Source organism: Oreochromis niloticus, linkage group LG13 (genome assembly GCF_001858045.2).
Source record: "Oreochromis niloticus isolate F11D_XX linkage group LG13, O_niloticus_UMD_NMBU, whole genome shotgun sequence".
Taxonomy (NCBI): domain Eukaryota; kingdom Metazoa; phylum Chordata; class Actinopteri; order Cichliformes; family Cichlidae; genus Oreochromis; species Oreochromis niloticus.
In genome coordinates, this window is record NC_031978.2 from 22741109 (window position 1) to 22763946 (window position 22838).

A 22838-nucleotide genomic window follows, 5' to 3' on the forward strand; every position below is an offset into this window, starting at 1 on the left:
GATAAAAAAGATAATCCTGCACATGCCAAGAGTATATACAGGTGGGGACAGGTAAATACCGTATAAAACGTTCCAAAAGAAGAGAATCTGACAATCTATTAATACAGATTTAATTTCATCAGACTAAACTGGATGTGTCTTTTGGCTGCCCCTCACTGAGCCTGGTTCTACTGGACGTTTCTTCCTGTTAAACGCAGGTTTTTCCTTCCCACTGTCGCCAAGTGCTTGTTTATAGGGGCTCATCTGATTGTTGAGGTTTTCTCTGTCTTGTAGGGTCTTTAACCTACAATATAAAGTGCCCTGGGCGTCTGTTGTTTTGATTTGGTGCTACATAAACAAAACTGAATTGAATTGCTTAATCAAAGAGATGTGAAGACAAAATCATTAAACTCACTCTTTCTACAAGATAAGACAAAACACTGTGTTATGCTGTATTTTACAGCATTTAGTATAAAATGTCCTGCTTGGAATGATAAACAGGACAGTTTGAGATTTCTGCACTGTGATCAATCTCCTTTTGATTGACTGTGTTGTATAAATAACAAATTAGCACTAAATATAGCACTGTAACCTTGCTCAGTGAATTACATTAATAATATCTGCCATCATATTTCCAGTGTTACATCATCTCTAATAGTGTGTTTTTTAAAATAATTTTCACAACAGTTAAAAAGCAGATATCTACCACTGCTACTACCAGTGAATTATGACAGCTTTTGACTGCAGCTTTCATCTTATATTGTCATTAGTCATGTACGCAGATTTCCGTTTCCATGATGAAGAGCATGTGTCAGAAGACTGTGGCCGCCATGTTGACCTGTATACGGTATCTAAGACTCTGTAGACAGACTTCAGAGACAACTGGGTTGACACTCCAGGGCCTTTCCACTGTCACCGTGCTGCTACACAGAGATTTGTGTACATGTGTCTTCCAGAGTAGGGTTGATACTGTTGGCCGCAAATCCCCTCCTCTCATCATTAGGGCTCGCTGCCTGCTTCGCCTTTGGGCCCCAAGTCCCTGACTGGACTCCTTTGTACAAATTTAAATCTAAGGGACAGCCTGGGTAGTACCTCAGGATACAGAAAAACGGGTCACTGAAATGGAAACACAGATGTATACCTGATACCTACAGAAAAGCCATATAAGCTGCACTCAGACAAAGATGGAATTTGGACAACATTTTGCACTCAGCCAACAAGATGTAAATTCAGCAGGAAGCTCGACAGAGTGACAAGTCGACAGAGCAATGACCCACCGAGAAGGAAAGGCCTCTTTACGGGCACACTGAACTTGGTTTCTTTGCTAAATTAGGAAATTAGGAAATAGCTGCGCTGTTCAGTGCAGATGTTAGCAGTCCCGTGTTGTTTCTTTCTTCTGGTAATTGCAAAGCTTGAGCCTTCGTGCTTGTCCTCTCACCAGATTTATTCCTGAATACACACTCAATCCCTTACTTTTCCATGTATCTTGTTGCGATGTGTCCAATTGGAAATGTAATTACCCAGCTCTTTCACCGTGTGCACAGCCTTTCATTTCTCTACATGCCTAAGCCATATGCTGGTCCAACAGTGAGCTTTACAAAGTGTCCCCCTTGGTCCAGAGGAGTCCTTGGCCCAAGGGCGCTTAAGTATACAGCATTTACCTTTAACCATGTCTATTTGGAGAGAAATCCCACATGTAAAATGCTGATATGTGCTTCAGTCTGGTACCCCTCAACAATACTGGGGCCATCATACAAGCTGCACTCATATCCACACTTCAAGGTAGAGACGTAACTGTAACCTGTTTTCACCAGGTAATAAAAACTTATTTCAATTTCTACACAGATTCCCAAGAAAAGATAACACAGATTTTGCAGTAGAACTCAACTGTACTCAATTTTCTCATATTTAACATTTTAGCTGGCTGACTTATACATAACATGAAGGAATGGAGTTTTAGCTCCCAGAAGATGTTCAGCAAGAGCAAAACGGTTACGCCAGAGCAGGAATTCAAGAGGAAAATCACCATGGGGACACATTCAAATTATTTCTGTGCAAAACCAACTTTCTACGGCCGGTGTATGACATCGCTGTTGATTTGATTTAGCTCAGCCATGTCCAAATATGCTCTATGGCTGCGACTCTGGAAGGTCCTCTAGCAATATATTCAAGGTCCACCGTGTTTTCATTAACATGTGACTGAGACCTCGCTGTGTGATTTTCCTTATGGAATCCAATGGTCAATAAAAAAAATGAATGACTTTAAGTCAGCGCCCCTCTACTCATTACAGAGGCCACTAAGATGGATTTGACATTTCCAATACGCTGAGTGATTCCAGAAAAAAAAGAACCGCATTGATTGAGGCCAGGACACTGCACTGAAACAAAATATACATTTTTATAATAGCATCGTGTATTTGCCGGAACACTCGCAAAAAGCTCACATGTGAATAAGTTAAGCGCTGTTGTTTCAATTCATCAATATATGATAATCTAAACAGTTTTATTTCATAGTAGGAAGGTAATACAGCTAATTCAGCTATTTCTTTTTAAGTGGAAATGGGCCAAATAATATATTTCATCAAATACCAGCTAATAAACATTACCAACAAAATAAAAGCCCTTTCAAACTGTTCAAAATCCCCACTCGCTCTGCTGGCACTGCGATAGTGAATATCTACTCATGATGAAAAAGATTTGTGATGGCCTCCTAAATCTTAAAGAGCGCCCTCTAAAAATAAAAAAAAATGCTCTCATTGCAAGTCTAGACTCCATATTGCAGTTTCTCAGAAATTCTACATTTGCTCTGCAATGCATAAAACTGCCAGCGATATAAATATTAATACAGTTCAAAGCAGCATTTCGTAAATCTGACTATGACAGAAAAAGCCAAGCTTTTCAATTAACAGCAAATCCATAAATTGACACAGCACTGGATGACACGGCCAGTCTATCCTCCTTTGTCTGACAGCAGTCGATCACTCCCATTCATCCCATTCATTTAAGAGCTTTTTCAGCCTGTCCCAAAGGGCCTCTGCAACCGTCACATGAATGCAATGTTCCTCCAAAGATGCTCTTTGTTGTCCATGTTGATGTTTCTTTTGACTAAAAGGCAGTTGGTGTCCATCAGTCACACATATGTTATTTGTAATGACGTCTTTGTAATGCTGGTTTAGCGCTGAGTGCTGTGGTCAGCGGGGTCCCACAGGGTTAGCCACGGGAGGTCGGTCATTTCCTGCTCCCGCTAAACTGAGCTAGAGGTGTGTGGGATGTACAAATTAGTGAATGAATAGAAAACACGACCACAGCAGAGCTGATCAGACAATAGGTTACCCATCATCTTCATTGTTTAGCAGGATACAAGTGAAACTAATATTAAGTGTGAACTTTCTTTACTTCCAGCTGTTGTTCCCTTGCTTCCCGTTTTGTCATTCGAACATATGTCCTATTCACTGGGAAACCACATAGATCTAAACTGGAGGTGGGACAATATGTAGGAGGCCACATGCAGTGTAACAGAGTACAGTTGGAAACACCGTGGGAGGTACGGCTGAGGATATGTAGCATGACGGAACGGCTTGACTCACAGGTGATTGATACAAGGATGGAGAGACTGATAAGCCCCTGGGAGAGAGCAGCTGAGGAAGATGTCCTCTCATCAGTTGCACTAGATTAGGAAGTTCCACGCCGATGTAGCAAGAAAGAGCAATCTGTGGTTCTCTATCGCAGTGGTCCACTACGTTGTACTGAACGCCCATCTGTTCCACTAGTGCCATACATTAACGCTTTCCAGGCCCATCACACTGAGATTAGCGCCAAGGTTAAGTAGGGAGCAAGAGAAAAGATGCCTCTGGCCAATGAAACTACATTTCTCTGGCAGAAATAAGGGCATGCAGCCATTAAGGAAATGTTTATATAACAAAAGCTTTGTCTTCCTCCACATCTCAGTTGCAGCAGTTTACAGTACACGCTGAGATGCATGTGCAGCTTACAGCCTAATAAACATTCAACATAAGATTTATCAAATGTACAGTCTTTAAATTTGAATTATTATAGGTGGATTTTTTGAAAATATGTGCATTGTACATAATATAAAAGTGCAAACAAATAATGGTTACAGTAAGAAAGACACTGTAGGATCAAAATGAATTACGACAGTTTAGCATCATTACCTCAACATATATATAGAAATTAATGATAGTGCAAGAAACTGTATGTGCATCAAGTTAAGCAGAAATTCTCAATAAGACTTGTTACATTTTTAGAAGATTATTCCGGCCGTGGCTACTAGATAAGCAGAGAGGAACAGGAAATATAGAAAAAGAGAGCGCTGGGACCAGGATGGCAAAGGTTCATGGCCTGATTCACACTCTCACCCTCACAGCACCTCAGGCTGTGAGGCAAGCAGTGCATCCCAGGTTCACAACATTTGACAGATGGAGTAAACCATCGTCTGAAAAACACACATACTGCACCTAACCCTGCTCCATGATGAGGGAATTTCTAAACATGTACACCGCGTGCATGCATGCACCGAATATAAAATGATGTCAGCCAATGTCAGACAACTCTGGAAATAGGCCCACGTTACTGTTTTATTTCCAAGAACTGTAACATATTTCCTCTCAAATCCCAGCATGAAAAAGGTGCCGTTTGCCTTTTTTCTTCCCAACAGTGACGCAGGAACAATAAAACAAGCAGAAAACACAAGCGATATAAAATCAGCTTATTAGTGCAAAAAAAAAATTGTTCTGATTTCTCCTAAATGCAGCAATTAAGCAGATTCACAATGTAGTCCTAGATACTTAACTGCTCATTTTCTGCTACAAGCACAATTAAGCACATAAATAGGAAAAAAAATGTAACCGGCTCGCTGCAAAATCCATTTATTTGGGATGCAAATTTAAATTGTGAGTGTTGTAAACTTTATGAACTAAACCAAACTCAAAATGCCACACGTGTCCATCAATGGCACATTTGCAAAATGCGTTTGGAAAAACAAGTCGTTCCATCTGGATGTTTTTTTTTTAATGTTTGCAGAGGGTGGAGAGGCGGGTTAAACGAGGTGCAGCTGAAACTCGTGTAGTTGAGCTTTCGCTGGACTGTCTTTTTTTTCTTACTGCCAATGTATGCAAGATACAGGTGAGTGAGTAGGAGAGGCTACGTGCTATTATTTGATACAATAACAGACACGGATGGTACTGTGGATCTTTACAAACCACAACTTAGTTTTGAGAGTTGTCAAAGTATCGATCGGTCCACTTCGCTTCAAATGTAATTCTGAAATATAAAAAAAAACAAACAAAAGGAAAAAAGCAGGATGTGTGTATTTAGGTTAAACCCCCATGGGTCTGTGTTGTGTTTGGAACATAAAACAAAGAAATCCTGTTAAGCCTGCCAAGACTCTAAATTAGCCTTGCACTATATTTCTTCGTAGAGATTTGATGGCAGCAAAAACTCAAAGATTGTTTCTGAGTTTACACCAAGAAGAGATTAAGCTTAGCCTATTCATAAAACATGAAAATATATTATTCATACTTGCACTTTTAAAACCTTCGAATGAGAATCCTTCAAATTGCAATTAGAAAAAATTCTAAAAAGCGGATTCAGCTGTTGTCTAAATAACATGCACAAGTCTGCTGGCATGCTAATCTACAGGAGCGATCAGCGCAGATACATGAATCACCTTAGTCTGCTATTGATCCCCACTTCTCATCGAAAAACAACTTAATGAACATTCACCAAGGCACTGCACAATGCATCTCTGTGTTCCTGCAGTTAAGTGTTCTAGTGGATTGACAAGAGGAAAAATAGGAGGCTGGTGGACACCAGAGTCCAGTCAGGGCAGGATTCATAGATTTATTGATCCCGTCTTCAGATAAGAGATGTGAGAATAATGATGCTCGGAACGCTTGAGCTGGGATGGCCCAAATCCTAAAGGGCAGGAAAAGCACTGCAAGGGGGTGAGTTCAGGACTTAGCTGGGAGCTGAAAAGTCAATTTGTGGACTCTTCTCCTGACACCGGGACGTCATTACTATTGAACGCTATTGGCATCCGCCGAGACCCTATATAGCCTCTCAATGAGGGTCTCTGCATCTTGACCAGTGATATGTAAAGCTCTCCTCACAGCACAAGCATTCATTAACAAATGAAAGGGGAACTTAAATTGATGACCTTTGCAACCACACAAATGCAACTTCCCTGAGGAATATCTAAAAATAAAGAATGAAAAAATAAGCATCTTTACCTAACTATTTCAGAGTGCTTGGCTCTCCCCAGCTCCAGCCCTAAAGGCCAGGAGAGTTATCCACTGTTCCCTCTAAAGTACACTTTGTCCCAGTTTCCTCACCAGATGGGCACACTTTTTAACTACTGAGGCTTCTTTGCAATGATTATCACGGGCACAGCAAAAACGAATGCAAAGGCAGTTCGCTGCATCCTCTCACTCCATTTGTCCGTTAAAATCCAAACAGTCGGGAAGCAGAGTTCAGAGGAAGCTGGCAGCGCCATCATTAACTGATGACAGGATTTAAAGGGCCGAAGTGAAAAATAGAGGCTCCATCACATCAACCATTATGTACTAGTTAATAATTTCAAAGGCACCTTGATATGACTGTGGCTTTTCAGACCTCACATCTCTCGCCGTTGACACAAAGCTCGAGTAATCGTGATTTATTTTACTCGCTTTCCCGATCTGCTCACGTGAAGCACTTTGTAAAGCAAGCTCGGGAAACCTATCGTAGGTTAACGAACTTCGTCAAGCTGCACTGATATCCCCATTCTGTAATGGCTGTAAAGGTGACATTCTCCGCTGTTCAGTCGTTTTCCCACAATATCGGACATGATTAGAAAGCTACAATAATCCATGCGATGCTGTGCACATTTGCAAAGAATCTATATCTCATTTGCTGTGACGTGCTCTTTGTGTGCGCACGAGTCGTCCAAAGGTCACCTGGTGCAAAGCAGAGGAAACAATGAAATCATCGATGGTGGTTGTCATACTCGCGAAGGACTCGACAGCAATTAGATCGAACAGTCGTTTGAATCGTTACCCTGAATATTGGCTATTTGGAAAGCTGTTGTTGTTCTTGTCAATGCGTCTGTTTCTCCACTAAGAGGGATTTTGGTGCGTTCAGGCTCCTCATTTATTCTTCATTTCACATTTGTTTTTCAATTACTTTGCATCTACAATGTGAAGATGACTAAAGCAAGAAATGCATGTCTTTTGTAAATTATTAGAGAAAGCGCATTAATAGATATCAATTGACATACTTCAGGAGCTGAGGATTTCTATGTACATGTGTATGGTTTTAATGTTCACTGACCAGCATTCGTGCTGTGAGGGCTCATCGCTTTTCAATTACAAGGGGTATTACTTTGCGTTGAATCATTTCATTCTTGTGATATGCCTGCCTTTTGTGTAAATCCTCTTCTTTAGAGGGAACAAGCTAGTCGACAGAATTTTTGAGACACGCTTGAAAGGAGCTAACCGCAGTACGGCGGCACACACAGGCGATTCGTGTAAAGTACGCGGGCGGGGGTGGCGGGGGTGGGTTTCGGTGGGGGCGATATCTAAGCTCAACAGTAAACACCGGCATCTCCCCGCTAAACCGTCAACATCTTCTCTGGTAGGGCAGATCAAAGACGCATGCTCTCACAAACTCTTATCGACGCACAAAAGCACTAGTGCTGCACTGTGGAGAACTAGGCTGTAAAGGGGATTGCTGCTTTCAGAAGCAAGTGTTTCAAGAGAAAGGAGGGGAAAGGAAAGAAAAAAAACTCCAAATAATTTTCAATACAAACATGTGGCTGTTGGAGATATCAGAAGACGAGAAATGGCTTGCATTACGTTTGCCTTCCCTCTTTTTAGAAATCCACAAGGGTGAAAGGATACTTTCCCTCCTTCGCCAAACTCTACAGCTGATGTTAGCGTACAGAAAACCGGCCACAAACACATGAAAACTACAGTAATACTTCTGCCGTGAGATAATTAACCCCAATTTGAACACGACACAATCTTTAGTACACAGTCAATAATCTACTGGTTGTCTTATCTTAATCGAAACCTCAGCTTTGGCACAGCGTCGACTAATTAGGACACAAAAATATTAGATTATCACGAAATAAGTCTTCTTTCATCAACTCTCTAGTGGAAAATTAGTCTAGGCAAAGGCATTAGTGTAACCAAAAAAGACAGAAAGAAAGAAAAACCACCAAATATAAAAATTCCTCACATTTCAGCAGCTGAAAAATTTGCCTGTTTCTTTTAACAGTCTCCGATAGAGGCTGTTATTAACTCCGGAGACTGCTTTCCCTGGCACACAGAGCCTTCATCTGGTGTCACTCCAAGGATCCCATTCCTGTTTTAATTGTCTGTCACTCATGGGCTGCAGTCAACAGGAACACTTGGATTTTGCAGATTCTTTTATAATATTCTCGACAACAAATCAATAAAGACGAAGCTTGAGCGGTAGGCAAGACTTCCTGTCATTAAATCTCGCCGTCAATCCGTCTCGTTTCAGAATCTTCGTCATTTTTTTCCACTCACAGGTGATAATTTTACAGTAGAATCAGGTGTCTTTAACTTACTCGACACGCAGTATATAATAATAAACATCTAGCATCTACTTATAGCAAAGTTTGTTGTTTCTATTAATCATTTATTCCATTACATTGTACTGTCATTTGGCTGTTATAAATATAGCCATCATAAGCCTAAAAAAAAGCTAAAAATCCTCTAAATGTGTAGACCCAGTCATGATGAATTGATTGACGGATCCATTTTTATTAAAAATAAAAAGCCAGAAAACTAATGTTCTGCAGACTTAAGAATGATGAATGAAAAAATGAGACTGAAATTATGAGCATTTTATGCATAGTGCTGTCTTTCGGTGAGAAGCACACCAGCAGACAGACTATGGTACCAAATCACGCACTACAGTTTCAGGCATTCAGTGCATTGTCTGAGTATCTGTCGAACTCCACAACGTGACGGACAAGAACCACTCAGATGATCAAATAAATACCTTCAGGCTATTTTCCTCTAATGACAAGCTGTTACTAATGTTAACTATGGCTTCTTCCTTTCTGTGCAAGGCTGCTGTGTGCAAAGCAGTAACAGCATAAAGAACATGTCCACAGGCACCCTATGTCAGCCAGCTGACCTACTTTATTCTCTGTAAGGTCTTGCAGCTCCCTCAAGATCCCCTCCACAACAAAGACACCATTTTGTCTTCATTAAAATCCAGAAAATGTCATTGCGTAGAGTTTGCCTGCAAATGATATTAGCATTGTTTACAGTGTGTTTACCCCCAAATCAGTTACAGGAATAAACAAATGGCTTGCGATGAAATAAGCTTCGGCTAATGACTATCGCCGTCTCAGAAGCAGCGGTAATGCCGTGATCGGGATTACCTGCACGTGTAATTGGAATAGTCTGCAAGCAACAGCGAGGGTGAGCCCTGTGAGATGTTTCCACTGGCACTCTGTGTCCCTCTGTTGGTCCCCGTCCCAATTAACATTCAAACCACGCAGCTGCGGCTTTTAATCATTAATACTTTTCAAATTAAATACAATTACGAACCGTGATCAATGATGGGAGTTTTAATTACTGTTAATAACTGACCATCTGCCTGGTGGGCAAGGGCTAAGAAAGAGGCAACAAGATGCACCCCGAACAGCGCACCCCAAATGTTAATCAGAGCCATGAAATGTGGGGGTTAATTAAGAAGTCTTATTAACATGGCCCACCCACGCCATGGGGCTAGACGAAGAAGAAAGGTGAGATGCTGGGGAACTGTCGGGTATGTTTCATTTATCCCAGATGTAAAAATACATAAAGAAACGAAACCAATACTGTTTGCATTTTGGTTAAAGTGTCACGTATCACTGTGCTGGGGGGGGGAGAAATAAGAAAAACAAACAAAAAAATACCATAACCTCTCCTGCTCTGACAATATTGCTAGTCACTGTCTCTGCACTCTAACCTCTCTGAAGGCTGTTGTCATTTTTTGTGTGAAGTTAGCATTTTCTTTTTGTCCCACTTCTGTCGGAGGAAATTTTAAAGCATGTGCTCAGCTGAAAGCTGTGCAGAGCCATCCTGTTATTCCTCTGCAGGTCTGTGTTTGGGTACAGGAGGATACAAAATTGTTTATAATAATTGAGTAAGTTAAATGATGTTTTTCATGTAACGCCGGACAGACAGCTTGGTGTTGATGTCAGGGCTCTCGTTCGGCCCGAGCCATCAGCAACAACGCAGACCGGAGCTGTGAAGTGAAATATAATAATTTCCTTTGCTTGGGCATTAGTCATTGTACACCAGACAGAAAGGGAATGCCAACATCTCTTTATACCTCTGCCTTCATCAAGGCCACTCACTAAGTGGGAGACTGCTCAACTAAGTTGGTAGCTGTGTGCAATAATTACCTTGTCTAAACACTACAGTAACAACCATAACAACCATCTGCACAAACACTTTGGACCAGTTCACAAGGCCATAGCTGAGGGAGTCATAATGATGTTGTTTACTTCAACTTCTTTCTCTGCCTGTTGCTCATTTATGTTTCTTTCCCAGCCTTTCATGTATGCACAGTCATTCCCTTTACATTCTTTTAATTTCAAAAATTCAAGTGGAAGACGGCGGCGACGGCTCCGTCAGGATAGCAGGGGGGCTGAAGCAGCAGGGGATATGCCAGAGGGTACGCCGCTGAAACATGCCTTAACGACTAAGGCCAGATTGGGCTCCGTGGGGGGAGAAAGGAGATGGTTGCTCTTTGAAAAGCCTCCACAGTGTCTGGAGATGTGGTCCTCATGGCTAGGGAGCTTGTTATCCATGGAAAAAAAAAAAAAAAAAAGCACAACTCGGATGGGGCTACGTGTCTTTTTTCTAAACCCACGCACACTTCTGCCTGAATGGGCTCTCTTCATCTTTCATTGTCACTTATACTGGAAAAATGGGAATGCATTCACATTAAGATAAAGTTGCCATTCATTAATTCATCTTTTTTTGTAGCGCCTTTCTAAACTTTCCTACGGCATAAAGGAAACGAACTACTCTTTAAGTCTTAAAACACCTAATTAATCACTTTGTTGAAACGGAAGCACTTTTTTAATGAAACTACATGAATTTTTGAATTTTGCTGCTGCTGCTGTAAGATCTTAGCAGCTATTTATTTCAACCGATACAGCTCAAACTGCTTTAATCCCACAGAGGTCTGCAGTACGATGAATCTGTGGAAACAAATGACAAACGACACTGGTAAACATTTTAAAGTCTGAGCGACTACCACTGCCAAGTTATGCAAACTTGCCACACAAGTGTATTCAAATATGCTAGGAAAATGGTTTGGTGATGATGATGCTGATGAGGATAATAAATTCTCCAGTGAATATGCAAGCCCTGACATTTAGCAGTGGTGCAAAATTATCTTGAGCTTACATATTTAGGATATTGTTTTTCCCCCCCCACCCAGTTTCACTGTTCTGTACAAAAGACTGACGATGAATGACGACGGCGATCGTACGATAATGCCGACCCGGCACAAATGATTGCGTCCATCAGCGTCAGCAATTTTTGACAATTCCTTCATACATAATTGTCTTTGTGTCCATCAAACAAATGGCTGCAGTAGAGTGAGGAATCTAGGACACCTATTTAGGAAACCCACTGTGTGAATCCTCTCGCATCCACGCAGGCATTCATCCCTTTGCCACTTTCACATTGAAATATGGTTTTGAAGACAAATGCACATACCTGGAGGTCTCATTGATATGACACAGAAAATCACACATTGCTGAGGTGATATTTTTAGACCCCTGCTCCTCTGCAGGGCCAAACAGAGGGATCTCTGAGTGATTGCCCATCTAAATAATGCAAAGTGTGTTCTCCTGCAGACCCAAGAGGCTCCAGATGCAAAATGAATTGGATGACAGGGAACAGCTGATGAGATGCCATCCCACAAAAGTCTTTCCATGTTTCCTTTTTCCACATTGTGTCTTAGCGGTCTCAGTTGGTCTGCGCTTTCCACAGATATAGACACAGCTATTAACTATATAGCCAGCAGTCAGCATGTGCAACTAATAGCCATCGGTTTTGTATTTTTTATACTGAATGAAAAGCCTTTCTTCCTTCCCTGGATAGGAAAAAAGTAAAACCTCTTCACAAGAAAAGAAATTGTTATCTGCAATGCACACACAGTATTTCAATTATTTTTAATTAATAGACACAGCAAATTAGATTCTCGTTTAGAACACAACTATTTGAAAAAGTTTTGTTTATTATCCACGTGAGGGAGGAAAACATAAGGAAAAACAAGTTCGGGCTTTGAAAACGAGGATTAAAAAGCTTTATCAAAGCAGGAGGTAAACAGGCTGGAGATTGGTAACACTGCCAGTAAAATTAAAAAGCAGCTCTCTGAATCCAAATCCTCATTTGTCTGAATAATGACAAGATCCTGACTGTAGCTGTTGCATGAATCACAGAGCGAAATTTCCATTTGCGATTAAGAGGAGGATATTATGCATGCTTCAGATTTCTAAATATCTTTCGAAGGACATGAGATTATGGAGATGCAACAAAGTGTTTCAGGATGCAGCTCCTATCAAGCAGATCCTCTTATCGAAACGCACCGGTGTTTGACTGCTCTAAAGCACAAAGCCATTAAATTTAAACTATCACAGGGATCAATGCAGAAATGAACAGAATAATTGTTGATTCTATCATTTACATGGGAAACTGAAGTGCACAGCATCTGTATGCACAGTGCAAATGGACTTGATGGACACAAAAGATCTGGCTGACTGACTTTGCACTTTTTAATCACACCACAAAGTGGATTCTTTTCCTGTGATCCATATATATACGGAGAGAGAGCGATATAGTGAAGTACAAAGAAGATTTAGTTTCAGGACGAGCCTATGTTGAGAGCCATCAGAGTGCCACTCTGAAATAAGCTTCGAGCTGACAGCAGTTAATGAATCTTTAATGTTTCTGCTTAGTTGTCAGAGAAAAAGAAAATGGCTTCACTCGTACTCATGATGCTAAAGCAGTAATACAGACTGCTTCTCTCCAACAACGGTGCCAGAAATGGTGCCCAAGGTAGCCATCTTGTTCTCTTCACCCTGAGCTCTCAAGCTACCAACCGCAGACTAGCCTAAAACCACTGCAGACACAGAGAACACATAATGAATATGCCTTCTGGCTGAACTGGTGTCTCCTGCTGCTCATGTCCTTATTAATAATTACCTGATGACAGGGCTGTGAAGAAAATGAAAGTTTGCTGGATAGAATTCCAGTTTAAATAGCTCTAAGTTAAATAAATCAAAATAAGAAACTAGTTTCTTGGCATAAGCTCCATTAGCATTTACATGATTTCACAGGTCACAGGCAAGATAAACAGGGAGGTAGAAGTAAGCTGTAACACTATCTAGACTACAGATTGCCTGCTTTCAAGAAAAATGCAGCTCAAAAGAAAAACCTGAACGTTCTCATGATATTTTCCTCACGGGAGCAGGGTCTGCAGGAGGAACGCTTCAATGGGGACCGAGGGAAAGATTAAGTTCGGCCATGAGGGGAAGTGGAGTGAGACTCTGTCTCCGAGCTGCCACAAACAATGTGCTTTGACATGACAGAACGGATGCTATGCTCGCCTAACCTGGGTCCCCCTTTACGTCCACACAAACACTGGGCTGTCGGGAAATTCAGTATCTAAAAACAAACCGTCACATCATAACTGGCTGACAAACCTATCACATTTCTAAACTATGCATATGATTAGATAAATACCCTTTAAAGGGCTTCATGCCGCTTGAACCACATGCATGTATCCAGCAGAGACAAAACACATTCTTCTGTTTTGCATATAATGGACATTTTGAAAAGCAAGCAAATGTGCTCAAGTGAAAAATGTCACTCACAATTATTTATTGCTGCCCTGTTTCATCTCAGAATATCTGGCATGCAGAAAGGCAGCATGTTAGGCTCTCTATCTGGAAAGAGCCTCTTTATGTTAAACTGATAGCATCAGCAGGGCTATAACGCTATTTATTCCCCCCCTAATTCTTAGCAGGCAGTATAAATGATAGCAGGTGTGAATTTGGCAAAAATCTAGCCACGATAAACGCAAAGTAAAGTTGAACAAATTCAAAAAGGATAAAAGAAAGGTGAGAGTGTGGAAAAGCAAATCTCTTCTGATTAACTGGAGGCATGGTTTAGATTGTCCTTTAGAGCTGGGATTAACGCGTTGGTTGAGGTATTTGTTTTACACTCATTAGTAAAGTATAAAGATTGATCGCATCAGCACAGAGGCTGCTGACAAAAATCAGAAATTGTCTTGTTGTGATTACTGTTTGCTGCAATTACTGAAAACACGGGAGCTGAATTTAACGAACGGCGTGCCAACGGTTAAGTGACGCAATCAAAATCCACCTGAAATTAGAGACTCGTTTTCATATCTCGCCGGCAGTTTGTCATAGTTATTTTGTTAAAGGGTTACAATTTACTTGTTTTTTGATTAAAGTGTTGTTTGCAAACAATAGATGTTCATTTAATTATTTCACTTGCTGTTAAAACTATTGCATCTCTTCATGCCAATTACATATTAATAAATTGTCTTCATTAATACTACCGGATGATGTGTAATATATCTAACTTTTGTGTGCAACCACTGCAAATCTGTAACGTCTTATTACTTTTTGATCAATACTGTAATAGCGCTGCATCAATTGCTGTGATGCAAGCAAAAAATATAATAATGAAAAAAAGCATTTAGAGCTGATTTGTAGAGAAGTGAAGGTGTTTTAGGGTTTTGTCTGAATGACCAGAGCATAAGCAGGATAATCCATTCCAAGGCATGTGTTTACGGATTAAATAATGCTGTATGCTGTATTACACACTTACATGGGATGTTTTCCTGCTTCAGTGCATTGTGCATTAAATGGATCTTGTTGCATTTATTCTTCTTTCATTAGGCAGCAATGCAGAACCAGCATTGTACATCGTAGCCTGGCTCACAATCAATGATTTTAAAAAAAAAAGAAAAGAGAAATCAGATAAATAGCAACAAAGTCTGAGTAAAAACAGAAAACGTCAAAGAGAAGTTTTGTGTGTGTTATGTCTACGGTACAGCGTGCTTCATCCTGTTAGGCAGGTGAACACAGCATGCTAATGCCCTGGGGAAAACAGAGAGGGACACATGTGTTTGTGAATGAAAAAGTCAATATCTGGGAGCCGGGGTGTAAAACAACACAACTGCGTGTGGTTATGGGCATGCTTACAATGGAGAGGCATGAAAGATGGAGCACAAAGTAATTAAAATTCTGTAGAAATATAAATATCAAAAGCAGAGCTGTCAGAACAGACTCTGTCTGCCTACAGAGGGGGGAAAAAGTAAGGTCACACTGGCAATGGTAGACAACCCTGGTAGAGCTTCACATTTGGACATGTGGAAAAGGAAACACTGTGTGTGTGTGTGTGTGTGTGTGTGTGTGTGTGTGTGTGTGTGTGTGTGTGTGCTTTTGTGTGGAGGGAGGAGTGCTTTGTGCTGTCAAAACTGTGGAAGCCAGGGATAGAGGAAAAAACCCCAGCATATAAGTACTGCCAGCAGATAATGTCACTCAGTCTTTGTATTTACGGCTGTTTCAGTTCTGGCTAAAATATATGAATATAGTGAATAAAAGTGCTGCAGTGTGAAAGAATACGGCGAGTCAGTGACTGTCCATTATGTGTCCTTTCTGTAAAAATCAGCCACTCGTGTCGGTGAAAACCCACTGTCCATTAGATATGTGTTTATTAAATAAAACTTTTACATTTTGGGTCGAAAAACTCAAAACAGACAGCATACAATACCTGACCATCTAAAGAGATGTTAGCCACATTACTGTAAAGATTATAGTGAGGATAGAGGCTTGTCTCACTCAATTTTGAATATTACATCTAACAATTTCACTGCAAAACCTGATTAATCCACAATTCCAATCATTAGTCTTAGTTGACATAATAGGCCTCTAAAATAACAAACAAAATGCCAAATACATAAAATGCATTTTAAATGTCTGACTGGTACAAATCATAAAGTCTTGTATGCCAAAACCATCTGCTAGTGAGACAATTTATGAATTTAATTTCAATTGGACACAGTCTGTGCGCTACCAAATTGAGGCGGGTAAAAAATGACACGGAAAGCACGAAGCGGGTGTCCAGAGGATTTCAGGAAAAACGCTCATCCATCAGTGACTCGGTAAATAGAGAAGCTAAAGATCCACTAAAGTGAACAGACATAATAGTTAATAATCAAAGGTTAAAGCTACTGGGATAGTGCGAAACAAAGGAGAGGAGCATCGTTTATTGCTTTCTGGTCTGCTTTCAGTGTAGCTGCTCTATAAAAAAACCCACTTAAAGTCGGATCAACTAAGGTTCACAGTTAAAAGAAACTGTTAATACATGACGCCAAACGATTCTTCAAAGTAAAGATGTCTCGCATCGATTATGAGGTTTCTTTAAATGCATTTAACTCATGCCAGAAACTGAGAGTGCGATGCACAGCATACATCAGAAAAGATTGAAATATATAGACGACGCACATAACAGCATAACTTAATGGCACGCAGCTGTTGTACGATACAATACAATGCTTTTCCACGAGCCTCTTGTGGACCACAGCGACTACAGAAACAGGCAAAGCGCAGCATTTATGCATGAGGCAGCCCGCTGTGGAGTATACGCATGTGCCTCCCATTTATTAAAAATGTTCTTTTTACATGAGGGCGAGCACCAGAGTATCATGCGACGCACCGGGGTGCCAAATGAAAAAGCAATAGTGCAGGTGGTACCATAAATGCAACTTTCCATGTATTTAACAATAAGGGTTGCTCACAGAGAGGATTCCCATCACCTAAATAAAACAGAAAACGAGGGCTGAGAACGTAATTGAGCTGCCATGTACGCTTATCGTCACTGTCAAAACACATGCAGGTGCCCCAAGTACCAAAGAGATGGCCATTTCTTTCCTTCTTTATGAAAATTAATCGTTTCACACCCATAGTAAATGACATGCCACATTTGTTTATGGGCTTGGAGCGAATTGATAGTGAAGAAAACAGGTATAGGGAGGAGGGAGTGAAGCTACTGACCCCTGCTAGTTGCACAGTGCATTTGCATTCATTAGCTCAATCAGGGAGCCTTCCTAACTCTCTCCATCATAAATGATAGATGACTGAGGAGGCTGAATAGCCACTGAGATCACTGAGACACACAGAATAGATATATTTTACTGATATAAATTATTCATGTGACTTTCATGCTGAAAAAAACAACAACATCTGATTGGTTCTTGAGGAGTAGCTGGGATAAAGATTATGCAAATGTTGATCACCCATAATTAAGCATAATTGCATTGCATATGTTTGTGAAGCTCTTAACAGTCATTACTTCCCCTCAAAATTTGTTCTAGCACACAAGAGGGGTGACTCATTCACAGGCACCTGTTCGAGGGACACGAGAGAGAGAGAGGCGCACAAATGCCGAGGATGACATCTTTGTCCAGGTCTTTCCTGGAAGCAGCAGTCGCCAGGTTCAGCTTGGAGAAGAAGTTAAAAAAAAAGTACAGCCGAGAGGATGTGAAGTGTTTCTGTGCAGTTTTTTTTTTTTTTGAGAAAACAATGAAGATCATAAATGATTCAAAAGGGTGTAATTGGTGCTCTTTGATGGGCTGCTGTGGTTGCTCGGTCTTTTTCCATCAACTGCCACCCGCCTGCCCAAGGCTCTCTGACAGAAGCAGGCTCCAGTCGGGCTGTGGAGTTCAGCACAGGCGCAACAGTGTGACAGCAACTCAATTACTACGATACCAGTCATAATCAACGATGCTGCAGGGAACATCGGCATCTGTTCGGCACAGGAGCACAAGGCGTTGCCGTGAATGGAGAAAATTCCACACAGGTTCAACCAATTAAATTGAATGCTTAAGCTATTTGGCTCATTCAGGGGCGTTTAAGAGGGAAAGGCTGCAGACAGCTGACTGACATTATTAAATACAAATATTCGTTAAAAAAAAAATGACACTAAGGGTTATTTATCTGCTCACCTGCCAGACAAGTGTGCCTGTTCAGAAACACCAAAACAGTGATAGGACCGGCGTGTTACTTGCTTCAGCCGCACTGCCACACTTACAGTGTAATCAATAGTCTTAATATAGAACTCAACAATGACACTAAGCCTGGGCTGCTGAATCCCACAGCACAAAGGGAGAAACGTCGCCCGAGGTGGCGAAACACTGAATAAAAACACAGCACCCAATCAATCTCTGTGCTTCCAAAATCAGATGTGTCCGACTATCCCGGCCGGACTAATTCTTGCACATGAGCCAAAGAATGAGATAAGAGCCAACAAGGTCACGTATTTAACATTTAGCAAAGTTGGAAACTTTAAGAAAAACGATAACACAAGCTTCATTTCGTTCGTTCTAACATACAAAAGGAGGGAAAAAAATTTCAAATAATCGAATTTTCCACACAATGGAACATTTCTCCTATTGAAAATGCTAATAAGCTGTTCTTTGAAGTGCCCTTATTTGCATTACAAACATTTTACCCAGAACTCTCGGAAAAAGAGAGTGGAAGCATGAGAAAAACTCAGCATTCAGTTCTACATCTATCAGAAATGTTCAGCAGTCTCAAGCAGTGCACCCCCCCCCAGTACTGCAATGCAAGATACCTGCCACAAAAACTGCATTACAGTAAGACGCCACAGCTCCATTCAGCCGCACATTTAAATGCTGGTTCTCATCGTGGAGTTACAAAGAACAGAGCAATCCCAACAGAGCAACCATACATATAAAAAAAATCCTTGTTCGGTATCTACAGTATAAGAAGTCTCAACCTTTTGAATCACTGAGAGTTCACAAAACAATCGCTGTTTTACAATATGTTTAACTCACAGGGAACAAGAGTGTCTTTAGAATCAAGGTGGGTTTAAAAGTGATGGGTCCCAAGACAAAATTCAAACTGCTGCCTAACTAGGCTATCTACAAGCCCGAGGAGGTTTACGATTTTATCATTACGGTTATACTGGATACATTTGATATAGCACGTCTGCTGTGATGTGGCAGAGTTTTTGCTGTGAGAATCATACGAGATGCTCCACTGGAACTGTGATGAAAACATTCACACGTTCATTCTCTGATCCTCCGAATAGACGCCTGACAATCAAAGCTCCTGGAAACAAATTTATGCACATGGGCTCTTTTTACTAACTTTTGATCGCTGCAAACTCATGATTAAGATGGCAAAAATAAACCAAAAAGTAGAAAACGGCAAAACAATGGCATTTGATTGCATGCAAACAAATTATAACATGTCTAATCGAGGGGGAAAAAGAGGTCATGCAGGATGACATTTGCAGCCCAATTGCCTGCTCAGATAAATGATGGACCAAAACGCATGGAAAATTAGAGTAGCAGTGCAATGTTTTTTATAACACTGTGTGGATTTTTGCAACAGCGTGTTCGCTAAGGGGGTGCGGCACATTCAAAGCATAATGACTCATCTGTGCCAAAATATGCAAACATTAATATGCAGGCTCGCTTTTTGATACTTTTTTCAACATCAGTCCTTTTGTAGCACAGATAAGTACATATTTACAATGGTGCATCTGCCTTTGTTGAAAGGGGAAAACAGACTTGCAATGTTATGTCCGTATGAAAGTGTATCCAGCTATGAAGCTGAAAAATGATCTGTCTGGAGTGGCACGCAATCAGAGATGAAGACATAACATGCTTAAGGTAGTGCGGAGAGGTCAACTCTGACCACCTGTCACAGCTAGGCAAGCAGCTAATGACTGTTCATGGTAATTCAAGTCATCTATCAGCAAAAGCGTTAACATCATAATCAGTGACAACAAGCAAACTGGGATGTGGCGCTAAAAAGAATACTTACGGAACAATGTAATAAAGATTTGCTTGCAAGCAGTCAAATAATATGAGCGCTGTAGGCTCCACAGTGACAGGAGCTGTCAGATCACTGTGACAAAGGAGCACACTTAAAACTCACAAAGCACACTCGTATTTTTTGGAGACACGTTCGGATGAGTCGCACTTGTTTGGATGCCTTTTTTTTTTAAAGGCTTTTTCTAAAGTGCTAGTACTGAGGACTTTCTCATGCATTGATAATCCAATGGCCCTTCAATGATTCAGAGAGCAGTGTGGTGAGAGGCAGCCAAGAGCTCAAGTTCTTTGGGCCTTTTAAAAATTTCAGTAAACTAAAGCAGGATTTGGAGCAGCAGGGCCTTTGCAGACACTCGCAATCACAATTCACCTCGTCAACCTGATCGCTCCAAAAGAGCTGCAGTTTCCAGAGTCACTCAACAAACCCATAAGTGCGCGAGACACGGACCTCTGCCTGGAATTTTTGAGTTTACCAACCGCTGAGCCTGTCTACGTGCACAGTATCAGGCATGTACGCATTACAAGGGAAAGTTGAGACTTTTTTTTTTTTTTTTTGGCACAAAGATGGTTACATAATATATTTCATAAGACGAAAATCAAAAGATAATTTAATAAATCATGATCCACAGTGCTTTCTGACAGCCAGAGACATCCAATGTGGTTCATCTTTTGATCATCCTGTCAACTCTTTCAAAGTTGCTGTGCGTGAGTGATATACTAAATGACTGCAGTGGACATTTTCAAGGTTCAAATATTGTTTTTTTGCATTGCTTAATTTAGTGCCAAATAGTGCCTTTGAAAAACAACAACAACAACAACAACAAAAAAGACTGGCACTGATTAAAGGACTCCTGATAGATGCACCATAATCAACTAGCTCTCTTATGAGATTGCCTGTTTTTCTAAACAGGGTCAGTTACATACAGTTCCAAGTGCCAAGGCTCTTCTTGTAATCTAATTGAGCTGCAATAGTTTGAGAGTAGTTTCCATTCTTTTAAGCAGGACAGTACTGGCATACACTATCCTTCACAGAGAAGCCACCCGCATTTCTAGTGAAGTAAGGTACAAAAAAAGGGAAACTGATCAAAAATATTCCATTGTAGGGCATTTTGTATTCCACTGCTAAAATAATGGAAGCAGAGGACCAATTAATCAGGCACTTGTTTACCATTCTCAAGGCTCTCTGTGTTCATTAGTCTGCCGAAGCTGCGCTCTATGGGGCTGGAGACATCCGCAGGAGAGGAGATCCATCTGCATGCCGTGGGTGACACCCAGAGATTTACGAGGCAGAGCGTGCCACACGCCACATTTCCCATCCCCATAAGACAATAAACGCTTCATTATGATTTCAAATTGCTCCTTTTGTTTCTGGTAACGAACGGCGTCGCTTTAAAGCAAACTGTGGTTCTGTAACACCCTCAACCCCGGCCGTCCAATCACCAAATACACGATCTTTAAATATGATGGAGGGATGTATATTCATGTGAAATGTCTCATTAAGGAGCTGTAAGGAAAATCCAGCAGAGCAAAGAAATCCACGATTTATACGACAGAGCAGCTAAACAATTAGTATTTCCGTTGTGATTCATGGTATTATTTATGCTTTGTACACTTATCAGAATAGCACGTGAACCATAATACCTTTTAAAACCTCACTAGCTAATAAAAAGAACATGTATAAGCTGACCAAAATGTAGATAAAAAAAACATCCAATCTTTAGAAATCTAAACAATCGCGTGTAATAAAAAAAAGAGCGCTGTGAATCGTGCAGGGCTTAAATGGATGTTCCTTTTCTTGAGAACAGAAGAGAAAATGCTCCTTTCTTGTCAGCAGGCCAGCTGCATTGATGATCATTTTCCACAGCCCATTTCCCCACTTAGTCATCTGAGCAGCACAAAGGAGCAGCAGAAGGTGTGAATTATCAGAGAGAAGTAAAGAAGTGCAGTGAGACAGGGACAGCCAAAACTGCTACCTCACGCTTAGGTAAGGCTCCCTGTTTGTCTTGCAGAGCAGGACATTTTCCTCTGACTAAATAGAGCTCAGTGTGGGCTAAAGTCTGTGTGTGAATAATGAATAATTCAGGTTGGAGGTGAGTGGGATCAGTTCCTAGTATGCAGGGGGAGATTAGCCACTGGTGGCCCCTGACAGATGGAGGCCTTACAGCCCGATGCAACACAGACCCAAGAGAATATCAGGTGTCACCTCATTACACACTTCACAGACTTTTTCAACTTCCAATGTTACCTCCTCTGATTGGGAGGCGTGCTCAAAACAACGTCGAAACACTGCTCTTGAAGAATATAAAATCATCACTTTTTAATTTTACTTTTTTGCCGTGCATTACCGTTTGGTTGGGAATGCTTTCATTGATCATTGCTTCATCAGTTTTCTTTGATAACTTTTTTTTATAGCTTAGTTTTGTCTACAGTAAGCCTGGAAAAAAACAGAGCCTTCATCACTCCCACCTTTCCCTGCCCCTATGAAAAACAGCTCTGCTTTATTTTCACAGGGTTGCATTGCATACACAATCAGTTTGAAGGGCTCGCTTTTTCTGCTGTTAAATTGGTTGCCTTTTCTGCTAAAAAACAGTGGGTGGAATTGTCTAATTTAAAAGGGGAGTAATTTACTCAATGGCAATGAATGAATGAGGTGAAAAAGATTTTATTCAGAGGGTAAACAGATTCTTTTTCTCTTTTCATCAGACTCAACTCAAACCTAATGGGCAATTGGACCAATGGTGAGAGAAAGCTTCATATTTTCAGCCTTAAAAAAGCAGCATGGTGATTTCTGCTTGGATTGGTATTTCATCAAATATACACCAGTTAAGTAGATATTTAAAAGGGCAGTAATGAGCTTGTAAACTGCTTTGAATGCAATATCCTCCTGGTGTACTGTGGGCTCAGGCTTGAATTGCTATTGCCTG

General features: G+C 40.8%; 1 protein-coding gene and 1 long non-coding RNA gene across 6 annotated transcripts in view; both read right to left on the reverse strand.

Moving 5' to 3' along the window:
- Positions 1-22838, reverse strand: part of macrod2 (mono-ADP ribosylhydrolase 2) — a 398938-nt gene that overhangs the window by 175416 nt on the left and 200684 nt on the right. The window lies entirely within an intron of this gene.
- On the reverse strand, positions 1780-9533 carry LOC109204752 (uncharacterized). Its single transcript, XR_003213614.1, has 3 exons — positions 9395-9533; positions 8215-9252; positions 1780-3233 (listed from the first exon to the last, which is right to left on the reverse strand). It is a non-coding gene; the product is annotated as an uncharacterized LOC109204752 (long non-coding RNA).